The sequence below is a fragment of the Prionailurus viverrinus genome, chromosome C1, assembly GCF_022837055.1.
Source record: "Prionailurus viverrinus isolate Anna chromosome C1, UM_Priviv_1.0, whole genome shotgun sequence".
Lineage (NCBI taxonomy): Eukaryota > Metazoa > Chordata > Mammalia > Carnivora > Felidae > Prionailurus > Prionailurus viverrinus.
The window spans coordinates 98068666-98088765 of record NC_062568.1 but is presented as its reverse complement, the minus strand read 5'-3'; positions in this window follow the sequence as shown (position 1 = coordinate 98088765).

The window sequence follows — 20100 nt, the reverse complement described above, 5'->3', positions numbered from 1 at the left end:
AATTGACATGCAGTGGTGGCTTTCCTGGGAGCAGGAGGAATTTCTAAGGAGGTGCCCGAGCCCAGCTTTATCCTCCGCATTAAGAAGCAATTTGTACTTCTAACAAAACCCCCACCACTCCCCTTTGGTAGAAAGGCAGTAGAAACGCCTTGCCCGGGTCTGGCTGTTCACAATACTTAGACGAATTTGAATCTGAGATTCATCTGTATTCCCCAGCGCAGCCGGGTTTCTTGCAATTCTAATGCCCAGGCAGCTGGGAGGTGCTGCTGAAGGTGTCAGCTGCTAAGAGGATGACAGATCGATGAGGTGGCAGACTGGAGGCAGGAGCTCACCAGCTCAGGACAACCTCTTTCCGTGTCTGCACATTCTCCAAGTCCCGGGCAGGTCCCTCGGGACTCATTGAAGTCCATGATGCTATGATCTCTGGAGGACACCCCGAGAAGGAGGCAGGGAGGGATGGGGTCACCAGGCCTGTCACCACTGCCGCCTTTGCATGCCATCAGTCGTGGGGTGCACCTGGAATATGCCAGAAACCATTTGCCCCGGACACCTACCCTTCTCGTCCTTGGGATTATGATACTGGCATCTACCAGGAAGTAGGAAAGTTTTTGTCCTGTCCCTTTGGGAGGTGGGGAGATGAGGGCTCCCAGAGTTCCAGTCGCTTGCCCAAGTTCACAAAGCTGAAAGGCTGAACCAGGACTTGACCTCCAGGCTGAGCCTCTGCCTGATGGCACAGACCAAGCACATCTACCAGCCAGAGTTCAAAGGCCTTTGGGAAGAGATCGCATGCGTGAGATGCCCTTCTTACCCTTTCTAACATCCCCCGATGTAGGGAGTCTCAGCACCCCCCCAAAGGGTCAGACAAGAGGTGCCAGCCCTGCTCCTTTGGCCCAGGCTCCCCGCAGAGAGCACTCCAGACAGAGGCTCCCACTCCTGAGGATGGCATGGACATTCTATCCTTGGGGTCAGTGTTGATGGTCCAGGAGGACGCTTAGGTTCCAAACTCCAAATGCTCTATTTGGATCTACGTGTCTCCATCAGCAACCTCCCCCCGCCCTTCTCCTTAGGGTCTATTGACCACCTTCTCATATAACAGCTTTCCCTTCTCCCTTTTGATGGTGGTGGTGGTGGCCGGGGGTGGGGGGGTGCATCTTGCAGGTGCAGAGGACTGTGCTGCGGCGACCATGGCTGTCCCTGGTTGGCAAGAGGCCCCTTTCTTGATTCCCAGTTTACATCTATGTGACTAATTATTTTCAGGACTGTCCGAAGTGCGGGAGATACGCACCTGGCCCTGGAAATTTGGAGAGAAGTTACGCTGTCTGCTACACTTTCCTCCTATCTATGTGAGCAGGTGGTCTTCTTGGGCGCCCAAGACAAAGCATCCAGGTCCCCCTCTGCACGGAGATGTGATGATGCCGTGGAGGGCCATGTTATGGAGACCAGTTGCCCCAAACTTCACCGATCATGAGTCCTATTGGACAAACATTTTTTGAGCACTCACACCCAATCTATGTATTTGACTTGTGAATAATTTATGTGTATTACTGTCAATCCATACTTTAAAAAAAAGTCTATCTTTGTGTATTCGTATTCATCAACGGATCTACCCATTGAAGTCAGTAACTTTCTTTCAGTGGGCTAACCAAGCTGGAGAAAGGTCTCCTCTCACTGGAACGAAAAGAAACAAGGGTTAATCCATATGTTTTCTTTGATTCGCCGTTTTTTTCCAGAACCTTAGGCAAGAGAATATGTTCTTTTATGTGTCACGGGTAAGGCTGTGCACCTTAATTCCCTGCATGCACAGCTTCAATCCATATTTGAAGTATTAGTAATGCTTGATTTTTCTTTTTAGATTAAAAGTAAATAAAATCCGAGTTTCCATAGTTCCTTTTTATACCTGATTTTGAAGCTCTGATGTTGGCATGGGAGCAAACTCACGGAATCAGGATGGGCCAGGGGTTGCGGGGTCTCTCTCAGGGCCCCTCTGACTGTCGGGGAGAATGAACTTGGCAGGTGGAAATGAAGAATTTCAGAGGAAGGTTTTGGTCTCCTGTTATTGCCATGTTCTGATTCCCTTCAATGAAGGAGAACGCTCCCAAGAGGAGCATGAATCATAGCAGCGATTGCAGTAAATAATACGAGCAGTCATTTTTAAAAACAAATTTTACCATAATAATGTCAGAAATACTCATAAGAAAATGGAATAGTACAATGAGCTCTCGTGTGCCTTTCATTGAGCTTTGACAATCACCAAATCACGGCCAATCCAGGCAGAACTACAGTTTTTATTTATTAAGACCTTATGATGTGCCAAGAATTGGTGCTGGGGCATAATTGTTTCCTCAAAATGTCTCTGGGAAGTAAATTTTGTTACCAGCCCCACTTTACAGATGGGGAACTCAGGCTCAGAGGGGTTTTTGAGACTTGCCCAAGGTGAAGGCCAGAACTGCTGCTGAGATCCGTTTGACCCCAGACCCCAGATTCTTTTGGGGATATGGGCGGGGCAGGGGGGGTGAGATCTTAAAGACAAACCATACTCAGGGTGCATTGATACAAACAAGCCTCCCCATCAAACACTCTGAAGGTAAAGCTGCATCAGAGCCTTTCTGTGGAGGCTCCCTATGTGTCCGCTCTCCCCTGATATGGCAATCAGCTAGTTTCCAGAACTTTTCATTCTCCTCCTTCTTGCTGTTCCATACACCACTCATGCGATCCCCTCTGGGTTGGCTTCTACCCCTCCAGGGCTCAACTGGCAGGTCTTCCACTGGCCCCCAGCCTCCCCCTGTGCCCGAGGGTCTCCTCTTCACCCCTTCCCTGAGGGTCCACAAAACCGTGACCTTCGCTACCACGGTGCTGCCCATACCACGGTTTGGTTGTCTGTCTTCCCCACGGACGGCAGGCTTCACTATGGTAGACCTAACCTCTGTCTGGGTCACCACTGAACCTCCCCTCTTTGCCCAGTACTTAGAGTTGTGCTTGGTACACAGTAGATGCTCAATAAAAAATTATGTAATCAATGGATAGATGGATGCATGCATGCATGGGGGAATCCTGGAGGATGCTGAGAGGGTTGATTTTGGAAAAGACTTCCACTCAGGTGTCTGACTTCCTAGCGGGGTCAAGGGGATTTTCCCAGCAAGGTGAATACTGCTGTTGTCCCCACCTGCGTCCACTCAGCGGCCCTGAGTTTGTAAGGTTTGGATGAATGGGGAGGACTGTATACAAAGAAGCACTGACTGCAACGTTCAAAGCCATGGTTACACCTCTAGAAATCAGCAGAACCTTCCAGTTGTCATGAATTTATGACCACTGCCACACTGTGGCTTCTGGGCTGATTTAAGTTCCCTCCCCAGAGCCTCTGGGAGGTCTGTCAAATGTCTGGGACTGTTTGGGCAGTAGCCTTACTTCTAGCGGGGTCCCTCCATTGGTACCTTTTTTGTCAGGATTCTTTTTTTTTTTTTTTTTACATTTATTTATTTATTTATTTATTTATTTATTTATTTATTAATTTGAGAGAGAGAGAGAGAGAGAAAGTATGAGCTGGGGGGAGGAGGCAGAGAGAGAGAGAGGGAGACACAGAATCCGAAGCAGGCTCCAGGCTCTGAGCTGTCAGCACTGAGCCCGACGCGGGGCTCGAACCCACGAACCGCGAGATCATGACCTGAGCCGAAGTCAGACACTCAACAGACTGAGCCACCCACCACTGTCAGGATTCTTCTATTTTCTTCACATGAGAAACACTGGTTTGAAAAATTGTTGACACAAGAGGCATTGGCGAAGAATGTAAACGGTATAGAGAAATATAAGACGGAAATTAAGAACTCGCCCTCTCCTGTATTATACAGCCTCCTTCGCCAGGGGTAATTTCTGCTGACGGCTCGGTTCGTATTCTTCCGGACTTCGCAAACGCACCTATGTGTAGTTTTGCTCATGAAGAATATAAAACTCTCTGAACACTGTTCTGCACCTGCTCTCTCCCTTACCGATCACTCCCGAGCAACTCTCAGGGGCACATCGTGCCCCATTTCTCTTTTGTCCGAGGTGTGAGTCATGGTCCCACAGACAATGCACTCAGCTCGTGGAAACAAATCCTCCAAACATTCCTTTGCTGGCAGAGGAACAGCCTCTGCTCACAGGGTTGCTCATCCACTTTGGTACAGGGTTCTACCCTCGCGTGGGAAAATCCCACCTTCTTTTCTTTTTTTTTTTTTAACTTTTTTTTAACATTTATTTATTTATTTTGAGACAGAGAGAGACAGAGAATGAAGGGGGGAGGGTCAGAGAGAGAGGGAGACACAGAATCCGAAGCAGGCTCCAGGCTCCGAGCTGTCAGCACAGAGCCCGACGCGGGGCTCAAACCCACGAACCGTGAGATCGTGACCTGAGCCGAAGTTGGACGCTCAACCGACTGAGCCACCCAGGCGCCCCCCCTCCTTATTTTCAAAGCAATGTAACCGGTGCCTTTATCCAGTCTGTAGATTATTCAAGCGCTTCCCCTCCTGTTCTTACCGTCTGCCTCCTGGTGTATCATCCCCATCCAGCAGCCCCTCCCTTGGGACTGGATGAATGGAGGAAAGAGATAAACTCCAGCCAGCCCTGGTTGGCTCCTGCTGGCCCAGGGACAAGGGAGGGAACTCGTGGCCGTGTGCGATGGGTGACTGGGGCGGGAGGAGACTGAGAAGACGCTGGACACCTCAAGGTCGGGGATTCCCGGGCTCCAGTTAGGACGGTCCTTGTCTGCTGCCCGTGTTCCTTCCAACACTGGAACCTTGTTAAAGATGCAGCATATCCGAGGAGGGGAGAAGGTTCGTGGAGGCAGGGTGACTGGAGTCCGGGGCCCTGATGGTGCCGGAGGATTTCCTAGACAGAATACTGCTCTTGGTTTTGACTCTTGGGCAGCTGATCGGCAGAGCTGTGATTTTTAATGGTGTGTGTCTGTTTGCCCCCGTGGGTCTTTGTGGGAATTAAGAGGTCTCTTCTTCCAGGTAGATGCAGAGTTTCGCAGTTTTTTGAGGGCGGTTTTGTGAGTGCGAAACAGACAGGACCCGGGCTCCCGTTTGGCTACTCAGCTGTGTCCCCAGGTCCCCAGGCCTGAGGTCCGGAGAATGGCCTTCTCCTCTGCTGGGTGCTGCTGCCTCTCCCTTAGTCCCTGGACCGGGGGCTGGGGGACGAAGGTGGGATGGGTGGGGCCTTCTCCTCTGATGCCTGGTGACTCCAGGCCGGCTGAAGAGACTGCCCCTGGCAGAGGGATGCCAGGCCACACTGGGCATCTGACGTGTGTGCTCTGGAACCAGACAGAGCAGTGGGCAGCAACTGCGAGCACGAAAATAGCTCAACCCTTTAAAAGCAACCAGGTCATGGATGCAGAGTGGAAAGAAACACAATGTGGTTTTAACCAATTTTTTTTTTTTTTTTTTTTTTTATTGAGCTGAGCCCTTTATCTGTGTTATCTTGCTTAATCTAGACGAGGAAGAAAGTGAGGCTCAGCAAGTTAAATAGCTCAAAAGTTCTCACAACAACTCTGGAGAGGGTCGAGGCACAGAGAGGGCCGGGGATTTGCCCGAGATCACACAGCAGGGTAGTGCCCCAAATGTGAAGCTTAGGTCTTAGGCTCTGCAATTTATAATCCAGAGCCCTGTCTTTCGTGCGGGCCCACTGATAATCTGAGGCTTGTCATACAACCTCTCTGAGCTATGGTTTCCTCTTCCACAAACTGCTGTCTATTTTATAAGGCTAACGGGGGAATGAACGAGTCAACGGGTGTGTAATGGGAAGTCATAATCTGCATTCAAACACTCGTTTTGAAAAAGTCACTTTTCCGCCTATGCCACCTGCCACTTTCCTAAGCTACTGATACCCAGTGGAGCTCCACAGCAGTCTGTGAGCTTGGATTCAAACTCACCGTCACCGTAAGCTGGCTCTGCTACACTTCGGCCGATGTGTAACCGGCTACGCCTCACTTTCCCCATCTGTAAAATGGGGCCAGTCTTCCCACCACATGGATGGCCGGGAGTATTTAATGAGATGTCAGGACGTCGGAGGAGGCACAAAGTGCTTGAGCCCTGGGGATGGTAGGTGTCGTTAAGGGCTGCTCCCTTCTGTCCTGAGCTGACCCACGTCAGGAAGCATCGAACCCAGGCTGCTCCAAGGCTGCTTGCAAGGAGAAGAGGCAGGATGCCAGTGCCAACAGCCGGTGTCTATGAGCATGTCAGTGGCTTAGGGGTCGCCAACGGCATCTCCCAAGCATGTCTGCGATCCCCCCAGTAAGCCTGTGAGGTAAACGCAGTCGCACCCATTTCACCGATGAGGAGGAGGGAGGCCGTTTTCACCCGTTGTCATATCAAAGCCGGAATTCAAACCAGTGCCTCTCGCTCTGCTTATGTCTCGGCCTCCCAGAGAGGGTGAGGCACGTGGTAGGCAGTGCCTGGCCTGGTCCCCACACGCTGGTTGTGTCTGCAACGATCCTGTGCAGATCCTGGTGGGGCTCCCTTGTGGACTCCCAGGCTAATAAGCCCCTGCATAACTGGGCCTGGAGCCATGACTAAATCTCAGGGCTCTGCTGCATGAATATGCAAACTCCCATTGACGGCCTAGCTCTATCACAGCCTGATTTCAAATTGACAAGCACAGCCCAGTGGCTCAGGGTCTCTTGCCATGCATAGTAAGAACACCCACTAATCCCCGCTAAAGCTCCCAGGGCTGGGTCGGGGGAGGCTCATCACAGCCCATTGGAGAGGGTATATTGAGGGCACGCAGCCCAGGCCTTGGCCTCCTTCGAGGCCCGCCCTGCCCCCACGAGATCAATACGGACCTTACAAGTCTTTGGACGGCTGGTTTCTTCTTCCTTTCCCTAGCTCCTGGAGGCTCACCCCAGAGACCCAGACCCTGCTCGAGGGCAGAGAGTCTGATGGGGGAGGTCAGCCGGCCTCCAGACTTTGCAAACCAGCTTTGCCACATATTCTATTAAAAAATTTGCTCAGTGGGTATCCACCGTGTACCCAGGACTGTGGCAGGGCACCTGGCTGCTACCCTCTTTCCATCTGGAGGGTGGCAGGAATAACAATTATCGAGAAGAGCGATAGCATTCCCTCCATTATCCAGTCCCTTCTGGAAGGTGCGAGTGACTAGCGTGACCTCGTGTAGAGCTCTACGGCCCTGCAAGGTGGGTGTTATTCTTTTCATCTCACAGCCGAGGGGACTAAGACTAGAGAAGTTAATTAACTGACCTATACTACAGACCCACGGCTAAGAAGTCATGGAGCCCGAGTTCGAGCCCAGATCTCTGTGGCAACAAAGCCCCTCCTCTGCCCCACAGAGATGCTGGGGTGTGTGGGGAGACCATGCTCAGAGGGGAAAGGGTGCTAAGATGGCAGGTCTAGGCATAGGGGATCTCTATCTGGAAGTGAGAGGACCTGCGAAGGACTTAAGTGATTAGGAGGGCTTCCTGGAGGGGGTGACCTCTGATTCTGGCTCTGCCATTGAAATTTTTTTTTTTTAATTAAAAAAAAATTTTTTTTAACGTTTATTTATTTTTGAGACAGAGAGAGACAGAGCATGAATGGGGGAGGGTCAGAGAGAGAGGGAGACACAGAATCCGAAACAGGCTCCAGGCTCTGAGCTGTCAGCACAGAGCCCGACGCGGGGCTTGAACTCACATACCATGAGATCGTGACCAGAGCTGAAGTCGGATGCTTAACCGACTGAGCCACCCAGGCGCCCCTCTGCCATTGAAATTATAGCCACCATTCTTGTGAGGCTACAATGGGGTTGAGCAGAAAAGACTCACGTACTGAAGATTTGCCCGTTATGTACCCCTTCTCCAAGGATGTATTGATTTATCTACATTGAGCTCTGTCCCGGGCCCTGAGATATAAAACGTCCTGAAACTCAACTCAGTCCTGCAGAGGCTCTCAGTGAAGGAGAGGAACCAGACCAGGGCCCAGGGCAGGGAACCTGTCACTCGGAGCAGGGAGGAGGCAGCACAGAGGAGGGAGTGACTGGGCCCAGGGGAGGGCCAGGACAGGAGAAGCAGAGGCATGCAGGCTTCCATCATTTGCAGGGCCACATGGAGGTGGGGACTGGCATGAGCCGGAGGTCCCTCTTTCTGGAGGGGAGGGAGCAGCATGGGCAAGGGCATGGGTGTGGGGCTCGCCTCCAGGAGGGGTCTCGTGGAGCCTTTCTGTCCCTGGATGCGTGTGTGCGAGTGAGTGTGTTTGTGCATGTGTGCATACAGAATGTGTATATGTTGAGGTAGGTGTGGTTTAAGTGATGGGTGTTGGGGGCGAATGTGCTGGAGGTTTATTGTGGCCAGGACGCTTCTGTGTGGGATGGGGCGTCTGTGTAGGTGGGTGCTTGTGTATATCGGGGGGGGGGGGTGGACAACAGCATCAATTGCAGTAGTGCTCTATGTGGCTCAGAACACCTCTTTTGTTGGGCCCTTCTTATGCCACAACGGAAAGAACTTTGTGCCATTGGTTCAGTCCCCTCGTCGCCAACACGCATAGTAGACTTGCGGCTGCCTCTCTGTGAAATGTGTTTGGGGCTCGTATTTGGGGTGGGCTGGAGGGTGGGGTGGGGTTCAGGCCTGAGGACTGCATGATGGAGTGAGGGACTGGGAGAAGCGGTATCTCAGGACGGGGGCTGGAGTTGCCTAAGGGACCTGAAATCGCGACGCCCTGGAAACACGGGTGCGGAGACCTGGACGTGGCCCCGCAGCAGCTTCGCACTTTTATTTCACTGGATACTTTCTCAAGTGCGCTGGAAGCTGTTTTCTCTCTCATTTGTAGTGACACTCCAGCCTGGTGAGATTACAGAAGGCTTCCTCCCATTTTATTTCTGTAATGACCCTAGGCACTGGGTGGACCAGCTATTACTTTTCCATTTATCAGTAAAAGATAAGGTACAGTAATGAAGATAGGTTGAGGTGAATGAAGTGATTGGTCCAATGCCACACAGCTGATAAATAGTCAGCCCAGTCAGTCCTATCAGATCCTAAGGGCTTTTGTTGGCTCAAAGTGAGAGGTCTGGATGCGGTAATCCTGAGGAGAGAGGGAGTGAAAGAGATTCCCACCCCTACTCCAGGCCGTTTAGAGATCATTTTCATGCATGTACCCCAACCCTCCCATAACCTCCTGGATATAACTACTAGATCATTCATCCACCATTCATCCATCCATCCATCCATCCATCCACCTCGTCATCCACCTATCTATTTACCTATCTATGAAACCAGCCAACCATCCATCCATCCATCCATCCATCCATCCATCACCTATATCTATCTATCTATCTATCTATCTATCCATCCATCCATCCACCTCGTCATCCATCTATCTATTTACCTGTCTATTAAGCCATCCAAACATCCATCCATCCATCCACCCATCCACCCATCCACCCATCCATCCATCCATCCACCCATCCATCCATCCATCTGTCCATCCATCTATCCACCCATCCATCCATCCACCCATCCATCCATCACCTATATCTATCTATCTATCTATCCATCCACCTCGTCATCCACCTATCTATTTACCTATCTATGAAACCAGCCAACCATCCATCCATCCATCCATCCATCCATCACCTATATTATCTATCTATCTATCTATCTATCTATCCATCCATCCATCCATCCACCTTGTCGTCCATCTATCTATTTACCTGTCTATTAAGCCAGCCAACCATCCATCCACCCATCCATCCATCCATCCATCTATCCATCCATCCATCACCTCTATCTATCTATCTATCTATCTATCTATCTATCTATCTATCCATCCATCCACCTTGTCGTCCATCTATCTATTTACCTGTCTATTAAGCCAGCCAACCATCCATCCACCCATCCATCCATCCATCCATCCATCCATCTATCCATCCATCCATCACCTCTATCTATCTATCTATCTATCTATCTATCTACCCATCCATCCATCCACCTCGCCGTCCATCTATCTATTTACCTGTCTATTAAGCCAGCCAACCATCCATCCATCCATCCATCCATCCATTCATCCGTCCATCCATCCATCCATCTATCCATCCACCCATCCATCCATCTATCCAACCATCCATCTATCCATCCATCCATCCATCCATCACCTATATCTATCTATCTATCTATCTATCTATCTATCTATCTATCTACCTATCTATCTATCCATCCACCTCGTCATCCACCTATTTACCTATCTATGAAACCAGCCAACCATCCATCCACCCATCCATCCATCCATCCATCCATCCATCACCTATATCTATCTATCTATCTATCTATCTATCTAGCCAGCCATCCACTCACTCATCCACCCATTCACCCATCCATCCACCCATCCATCATCATTCATCCATCATCATCCACCCACCCAGTCATCTATCCATCCATCATTCATGCATTCAATGCATACTTGTGTTCCAGGCCCTGTGTGGGTGCTAGGAGGTGAGATGATCTCTATCCAATGGAATGCCCAGTCAAGTTGCAGAGCTTCCAGAAGCCTCCATCCACTCCTTTCTCACTTTCTCTAAACAGCTTCTTACCAAGACAGATGGGAGAGAGCCCAGCTCTCCCATCAGTGACCCAGCCCAGCAGGAAGCATGACAGCCTCTGATGGGTCTACTCCCAAAGCAACTGGCATCAAAGAACAAGCAGTTCCCCAGCAGTGAGGCCAAAATTGTAAGGCAAGATCAGCCTCCTACGAATATGTGAGGGAGCTGAGGATCTGTCTCCTCTCCTGAGGCACGACCCAAGGTGCTTCCCACCACTTCTGCAGGATAGTGGGAGTCTGGGGCATGGCATGCCTTCTGCCTTGAGTTTGGTTGTGTCATGTGCCACGTGAGCCCTCACTTGGCTCCTGGCTGCAGGCTGTTACCTTTTGCTTAGTTGGCCACCTTTGCTGAGGGATGCTTGCATGCACACTCCCATTTCTGGAGGGGCCTGTTGCAAATCTCACGTTGTGGTCACCACTGTGTTGGGAGGTCTGGTTGCTGAAGGAGGAACTGAGGACTGTGTCTTACTCTACTTCTGTTGTTAAGAAGATGGGGAGAGCTTCTTGTGGAAATGAAGAAGCACGCCCATCACCTGGCCTGGTGCACATGAGGCCAGTGGACAGGAGCTCAGGCACAGCTGAGCTTCAGGACAGAGGAGCGTGAGAGCATGTTTCTAACATGTGTGTTTTGGGCAGCTGGCTAACTAAGGTCCCCTGTCTGCTGCCAGCTGCCTCCTTTATATCACTGGAATAATGGGGCTGCCAGGTTAGAGACCCTGTGGCCCCATCCCTTAAACAGCAAATAACTGTTTTTACTGCCATCGCTTCGTGACTATTTACTGGCGGTTGCTGGGGCCGGGGGCCCACCCAGGGTTTTCTAATTCATTCTCCCTTATTCCCCTTCCAGGAGACGGGGCAAAGGAAGTCCAAGCCCGATCAAATGGCGGCCAATCACTCTTGGATCCTCGCTTGGTAAACCTACCATGTCTTCTGGCATTTATAGGGTGACCTCAAGTCCCAAAGCTGGTGGGGCTGGAGGATCACGATCCAGCCCCACCGCCTCATGGCACACCTCTCCCCTTCCGCTGCAGCCAGACGCTGTTCCCCACATGAGGGCTCCTTCTTGCCTCCGTGCAGGCCCAGGGCTAGGGTGAGGCACCCATGTAAGGGGGGGGGGTGCCAAAAAACCTCAGCAATCAAGGTAAATAATGGTTTTAACGCACTATTTAAAACCTCAGAGCCAATGCAATCCACGATCCACAATACCAACATTTTCAATAAAAGTGCCATCCGTTCAGGACACTGAGCATATCTTTTCTCCTTCAGGGTGGATTCCTGATTCTCATTTTATCCCGGCTGAGCACCAGGTTGTGGAAGGGGAGGGAGAGCAGAGGGAAACTGGAGCCCTAAGACTTCAGGAATGGGATGATCGACTGCATTAATCTTGATAAGAGTAACCCTCCTGTTTCTAACCATCCATTGTTTATTGAGCACTTCCTCAGTGCCTGGTACCATGCTGTAGATTTTATATTGGTGATGTCATTCATATATATATATATATACATGTATATATATATGTATATATATATATATATATATATATATATATTTTTTTTTTTTCCCCTGCAGAGAAAGGCGTGATGACACTCATTTCATCGATTTAGGATCCGAGGAACAGAAAGGGCGAGCAGCTTACCCAGAGTGACACAGCCGGGTGGGGGTGAGGCTGAAGCTGGAACCCAGCTGTGATTCCAAGGCCTCCCCTAAGACATCAGAGGACCGACTGTCTCTGGATGCTTCCGTCTCTACTTTTCTCCCGTCCCAACAATGACGATGACTGTGCCAATGTGTACAACTTACTGGGCTCTTGGTACGCGTCAGGTACTCCTCTTTTTATTATGTATCTGTTTTTTAAAGTTTATTTATTTTTGACAGAGAGACAGAGAGACAGAGCATGAGCGGGGGAGGGGCAGAGAGAGCGGGAGACACAGACTCCGAAGCAGGTTCCAGGCTCTGAGCTGTCAGCACACAGCCCGATGTGGGGCTCGAACCCACAAACTGCGAGATCATGACCTGAGCGAAGTCGGTTGCTTAATCCACTGAGCCTCCCAGGCGCCCCGCCAGGTACTGTTTAAGTACTTTGCATGTGTGACTTACTTCATTGAAGTTTCTCAGCCACCCAGTAATGACGTAGGAATCATCCCCATTTTATGTATGAGAAAACTGAGGCACAGAAAGGCTAAGTAACTTGCCCAGGGCTGCAGGGATAGTAAGTGACAGAGCCACCACAGGCTGGTATCAGAGTCCCAGCTTGCATCTTCCAGGCCAATCCCCCCAGCCCTGGCCGATGCCCTGAACCTTCCAGAGCCCTTGGGCCCCAGGCCCTGCGTCTCCCACCCACCCTCCCACGCGCCTCACAGGGTGGCCCCTTCACCCTCCCTCCTGCACACAGCAGCACCCGCCCTCCTGGCGGAAACCTGCCAGGGGGACAATGAAGGCATTCAAGAGCCGTTTATTTATTTATTTCTCAATAAAGAAACTTCATGAATAGATGGATATTTATTCACCTAATTCACTTTTGCAAATGCAGTGTCCTTCAAAGGATGATTTGTTTGCTGAGCGGGGCTGAGGCGGGGAGGTTAAAAATAGCTCCCGGCAGTACCGTATTTCTCAGTAAATCAGTGTTGATAATTTAATAATAAAATTAGTCTTACATCAGGTACCAGATAACGCTCCTCTGACATGCAAATCGAATTCAGCCTCCTACCCAACGTGGGTCATTTGTGAGGCTACAAATTCACCCGCCTCCGTGTTTGGGGCACTAAATTTAGAGCCTTTCTTACCTGGGTCAATACTGGTGCCTCTAAAATGCCTGTCTCACTAATGTGGTCATTTGTAATATTCACTAAGTTCAGAATGTAGATGACTGGGCTTCCTCTCACTTCGGAGCTGCCGCATAGAGCAGGGTGGAAAAGACCACCCAGCGCGCACCTGTGCCATTTCGAAGAATCACTCTAAATCGCTTCCGGTTTCAGGGCAGAGGGGCTGTGGCCCCTAGATGCACCCCCCCCCCCCCAGGTGCATTTCATGTCCTCTCAATAAGAGTTTCGTGACCATCTTGGACCGTGTGCCAAGTCCTGTGATCGGTGCCGGGCAGCAGGGATGCCCTGGATGCGGTCTCCACGGAGCTTATGTATGGTCTGGTGCAGGGACAGGACAAAGACACGTCAAAGGGCATCGTGGTGTAAGAATAATCAGGGAAGCGTGTACAAGCTCTAGAGGAGCACAGCAGAAGGAAGGGCCGACATCTGTGAAGGAAAGAGCTTGCTTCATGGACATGTTCCAGGAAGCTTACCTTCAAAAGAGACACCTCTATGGGGTTTTGCAGGATGAATAGGAGCTCTCCAGGCATTTGGGTAAGAGTTGGTGGCACAGGAGAAGACATTCCAGGCAAGGAAAATGCCATATACTATCTAGAGAAATTAAAACTGGTTCTTTGTAGACAGAGACCAGCAAGAGGGAGGCTGGAAAGTTCAGTGAGGGCCAGTGGCCTGGGGGACGTGAGAGAGAGCTGAGCTGTTCGTTTGAGGGCTTGGGGAGCCAGGGAAGGGTTGGAATCCGGGAGACATGGGGTCAGGCGTCCGTGTTGAAAGATCTTTCAGGACACAGTGTGGAGGGAGGGCAGATGGAGGAGAGCAAGGTGGCTCCCATTTCCCCTAAGGCCTGGGCGCCCCGTTTTCTACAGGGCAAGTGGGGTCTGCGAACGGTGCAGGGCACAGAGGCTGAGGAACAAAGAGGGGTAGAGAACACCGAGGACAAGGATGGATGAGGAAGAGGTGTCCCAGGAAGAGCTGATGGGGTGGGGAGAGGTCGGCCTAGGCCCTCGGTGTCCAGCAAGCCCCTCTATTTGCACGACAGGTGCCGCATGCAAACCATCCCCATATGGGCCGTGACGTGTGATCGGACTACAGCCCTCTGAGATCGGCAGGGCAGGCACCGTGATTCCCATTTTACAGCTGAGGAAACGGAGGCTCAAAGAGGTGAAAAGACCTGCCCAAGGTCACTCAGCTAGAATATGGCAGAACTGGCGCTCCAGACCAGGTCCTCTCAATCCCTAGTTCTGGCTCTTTGGAGAGCCTAATTCTCATTTCAATGAGTTGGACACCCATAAGGATTTTCCTTTTTTTACATGTGGGGACGGGAGACAGAGGGTTAGTGTAACTTGCTCAAGATCATGTTGGTGACCCAACGTCTGGATTTAGATTCCATTCTCCTGAGTCTCCCTTCCTTCCCTCCTTCCTTCCTTCCTTCCTTCCTTCCATATTCCTTCCTTCCTTCCTTCCTTCCTTCCATATTCCTTCCTTCCTTCCTTCCTTCCTTCCTTCCTTCCATATTCCTTCCTTCCTTCCTTCCTTCCTTCCGTCTTCCTTCCTTCCTTCCTTCCTTCCGTCTTCCTTCCTTCCTTCCTTCCTTCCGTCTTCCTTCCTTCCTTCCTTCCGTCTTCCTTCCTTCCTTCCGTCTTCCTTCCTTCCTTCCTTCCTTCCTTCCTTCTGTCTTCCTTCCTTCCTTCCTTCCTTCCTTCATGGTGTTATCTCTGCTCTCTGGAGCTGCCCCTCTGTGGCTTCCTGTCCTCATTCACTGTTCCTGGGCACACTGGCCTCCCTGACGTCTTGTAGCTGACCAAGCCCTCTCCCGCTCATGGTCTTCGCCTTGCTGCCCCTCTGGAATACATTCCTCCCCTCCCCCCCCACCCCCCGCCCCAGGTATTATCGTAGCTCTTTCCCTTACTTTGTTCAGGTGTCTACTGAAATGTCACCTCCTCAGAGAGGCCTTCCCTGACCTCCCCACCTATCCCCTCTCTGGCTGTAGTTTTCTTCATAGCACTTAAACCTACACTGCCGCTTCTTCACTTAAAGTCTGTCTCCCTTACTAGCAAGTAAGTTCTAGAAGGGCAGCCACTTTGCTTCTGCATTTTATTTCCTGTCTTACTGCAAAGAGGCGCTTGTTCATGCCTGTTGAGAGCATACATGTTGAGTGCCCCCTGGGTGCAGGGCCCTGTCCCAGGATCCAAGATGAGCTCTCTCCCCAGGAGCTAGTTCCCAGTGTGCTGGGGACACGGGCTTGTAGGCCCACACCCTGTATCAGTGTGACAAAGGCTGTATCAATGTACCTGGGAGCTCTGCCCATGGGTCACGTACAGTCTGGGGTCAGGGCAACAGTAGTTGAGAATGAAGGAAAGGAAGTGTGTGAACTGGGGTACGGTGGGCAGGCTGCCTTGCACATACTTAGATGTATTTTGTTTTACGATCCGTATTTTATTTTATAATCTCCCAAACCGTGAGATCATGACCTGAGCCGAAACCAAGAGTCGGACACTTAATCGACTGAGCCGCCCGGCGCCCCGCTCAGATGGGTTTTCGAATGAACACAAGGCATATCAAACGGAGAGAGGACACTGAGGCTGCACCTCACGTGGTCCAGAAGACCATCCTTCATTACAAACGCTTTAGAGTGTTTGGTCACGTCCACAGCTCCTGGTCTCAGTTTACAGAGCAACAAATGGGCGGAAACTTCCAAAGGGAGTGGTTTTGCCTGGCTCCTGAAGCCCGGCACATCCATCATCCTTTCCAGGGGAATTCAGTCTGGTATTCCCATCCCTGCCTCTTCCCTTTCCAGCCTCCCTCCCCCCACCCCCAGAGCCTCCGAGGCTTGGGGCTTGGGGCTTGAGGCCCCCTTTGTCCCTTTGTCCCGAGGTGGAGGGACAAAGGGGCCGGCTCAGGAGCAGGCAGATTTGCAGTCCTGAGAGCTGGCTCCAGCAAATGCAGTTAGATGACAAGTACATTTTATTCTATAATAAAAGGGCTTTTAAGAAAAATACAGAGTGCTTAGGGGAAAGTTAAGGGGGGGGGGGAGAAAGGAAGGCAATGGAATTGTTCACACTCCATCAATGCCTAAGAAAAACCAGTTTCAATGACGCACTCTTCCAGGTATTAGGAGGGGGATAGGGTGGGGGCTGGGCGTGGGATGCCAGCTTCTCCTCTGTGCACCCTTGCTCCCCCCGGGGCTAGAAACCTCTGTTCTCAGCCTCCTGCCCAGCTCCACTCAGCAACTCGGCCACCACCTCGGTTCCAACAAGTGTGAAGCAAACTTCCAAATCCCCCCCACCCAGAGCTGATAGCTACTTGGTAAATACCCAGTAGAGCCATATTGGTGGGTTAAGATATTTACATTTTTACTTAGGTACTTAAATACGTAGATACTTTCATATTGGTTAATGGATAACCCTGAGCCAACCCACCTGCCCTGGCCTCTTTCCCGGGACCCCAAAACCTCCCCACGCTGTAGCAACTGGAGAGTTAATCCCTGGCACAGTTGGGTCCAGCTCCAAGTCTCTTCTGGCTGGTCAGTGTCAGTGCCCACAGCCCTCTAAGTATGGCCAGTCCTTAAAACCCACAAGCTACTCTTCTTCCTCCCCAGCGTGTGGGAACAACATGCCTTTGATCCAGGTGACCAAGGAACCATCTGGGGGAGCATGCCATGGACATACCCTACTCCTACAGGCGAGGCTGATCTCAGGTCCTGTATTAGCTCCGGGACTCCATGCGGGCTGGCACTGTTCCTGCCTGTTCACTGCTGAATCCCCTGCGGTCGGAGGCCGACACTCAAGTCGTACCTGGTAACTGGCAGTGCTCTGGCTGGCTAAGTAATGCACCAAAGACATCCACATCCTAATCTCTGGAGATCCAGAGCCTGTGAAGGTTACTTCAGAAAGGGACTTTGCCGATGTGATTAAGTTAAGGACCATGAGATGGGGAGATGATCCTGGACATTGGGTGGGCCCAATGTAGTGACAAGTGTCCTTAAAAGATGGGAGCACAGGGAGACTTGAACTTGGCAGAGGAGAAGGCCATGTGATGATGGAGGCAGAGACTGGAGGGTCGCAGCCGCAAGCCCAGGAATGCATGGGGCCCCCAGAAGCTGGGAGAGCTGAGGAAACCAGCCTGGGCAACATCTTTTTTTTTTTTTTTTTTTTTAATGTTTATTTCTTTTTGAGAGAGAGAAAGAGACACAGAGCGAGCAGGGGAGGGACAGAGAGAGGGAGACACACAGAATCTGAAGCAGGCTCCAGGCTCTGAGCCATCAGCACAGAGCCTGATGCGGGGCTCGAGCTCACGAACTGTGAGATCATGACCTGAGCCGAAGTCGGACGCTTACCGACGGAGCCACCCAGGCGCCCCCCGACATCTTGATTTAGGCACCACTATTCCCCAACTTGTGTCAGACTCAGTTCAGACATCTGGCCTCCCAAACTGCAGGAGAATGAGTATCTATTGTTTGAAGCCCCTGGTTGTGTGGCAAGTTCCAACAGCAGCTGTTGGAAACGAGCACACACACCCAACTCATCTTGACCGTCTGGTAGGTCATGACGCTAAGAAAACAGCTCAGGGCCGTGGCCCTGACCTCCTGGAAGTGTGAAACCAATCACAGTACTCCCAGCCCCTCACTGCCCGGTAAACTTCACCAAGGGCTTCCCATTACCTGGGTAGCCTGGGGTCTTTAGCCAGCACACAGGTCCTTCCCTGCCCCTGTTAGCCCCAGATCCCCACACACCCCACATACCAGTCAAGCCAAACCACCGCCATTTTCATTTGCTTGAGTTTCATTTGCCACACAGTCTTACTTCTCAGCGCCTTGTCCCCATCCGGCCACCATGGCCTGGAAAGCCCCACCCTCTTCATTCAGTCACCTTTCACTTGTCCCACAAGCTAGCCTGGGAGTCCCCTCTCCCAGGAAGCCTCCCCTGGAGCCCCAAGCTGGGTTCTATCCTTGCTCTCACAGCCCCTGGTGTGGCCCGGGGCCCCAGTGTTGACTGCACTGCCAGACCCGGTCTGGGGCTCCCGCTCCCCAGGATGGGGAGTTCTGATGTCGGGGAAGCATGAGGCCACGACTCCATCCACATCTCTGGCCACTTTGACGGGGCTCTCATCCAGCTGGCTGCAGCTGGGACTCATGACTCACGTTCTGTGAAGCACAGCTCAGTGGCAGAGCAAGTGTGGACGCCTGAGGTCTGCTGACCCTGCTGGGGAACCCACCGTGGGGAAGGGAGAGGCTCCCCAGTTCTGCTCCCCAACCCTACGGGTGTTTACAAATTAGATAAAACAGCTTCTCCTCTCGCCGTTTTCTTCCCTAAGCCCACAGGGGCTTTTTATTTTTGGTCAGTATTAGACATTCCGTAGATAATATATATAAGCAAACAAGGGCCAAGGATGTTCCTTTTATTGTTTCTTTACTAGAAAATGGCTTTTGTTATTTTTTTTCCAGCTCGTGAAAGTCCCATGGGTTCACAGGAGAAAATTCGGACCCTCTGGAGTTATGTTGCTTCGGGGAAAGTAAGGGAGGCCAGCACCACTTACTTCTTCCTCTCGGCAAACCAGCTCCGGCCCCCACCTCTGGGCCTCCCCTCGCCCCCTCCCTCCAGGGCCCGGCCACTACAGCTAGCACAGTCACCTCCCATGTCCTCAGTTCTGCGGTCCTTGCAGACTTCCTCACACCTCTCTCTTTCTCTCCATTCACACCGACATTGCCGCCTGCCTGGCCCCCAGTCTTCTCTCACTCAGACATCTACCGTGCCTCCCATGTTCTTTTCCTTCTAGTTTCTACCCCCTCACATCTGTGGCTCACTGTACAAAGAGACCCTCTGACGCTCCCCTGTCCATCCCCGCTCGGCCCCATGAAGGCACATCCTTGGGCCCATCTGGACACCAGCTCAGTCCTCACCATCTCCAGCCATACTGGCTTTCCCTGGTCTCTGAGAGGGGCCCTCATGGGCTCTGCCGCTTCTGAACTATAGTTCCCTGACATGGCTTTTGGTTAGAAACAATATTCACCCTACTTCTGGCCACGGCGCTAGAGGGAGGCTGGTCCATGACTGGGAGGCAGGGAAGAAACGGGGTTAAGGGGTTACAGAAGCATGGGGTAGGGACAAGGGCCCAAGATGGGGGGCGGGTCTGCGCTGGAGAGGAGCAAAGGCCCTGCAGTCTCCCGATGGTTTGTAAAGCTGAGGGAGCATGGGCAGAGACTGAGCTAAACCCCGAAAGCTAACGGTGCGTGGGAGAGGAGAATGTGGACATAACGAGGCTGCCAGAGGCCCAGGGAGGAGGGTGATGCTCTCTGGTCTACCCCAGAGGCTCCGGTGGGGGCCAAGAAGTGTCCCAGGGAGCAGGCCGAGGAGAGCGGTGTTCCTGGGAAGCATCTGCCCGAAGCCTGTTGAATGCCCCTCTATCAGCCAGCTTGGCTTGTACAGCCCTGTCCTGGCTGGGGTGGGCCACTCAGTCCCCAGCACTGAGGGTCCTCCATATGCCAAAGTCTGTGCTAGGTCTCGGGGCTACATCCCGGAGGCAGAGAAGAAAACTCACGTAATCTGAGCACTTGGCACGTACCAGGCCTCATGCTAAGTGCTTTACAGGGACTGTGTTATTTAATGCCCACGACAACCCTGTAAGGTAACTATTATCTCATTTTCCAGAGCACAGAGCTAATCAGGGCAGAGCGGGCGTTCAAATGCATGCCTTTCTTTCTCCTACTCCACAGAGAGGCCAGAGTCCCGGGG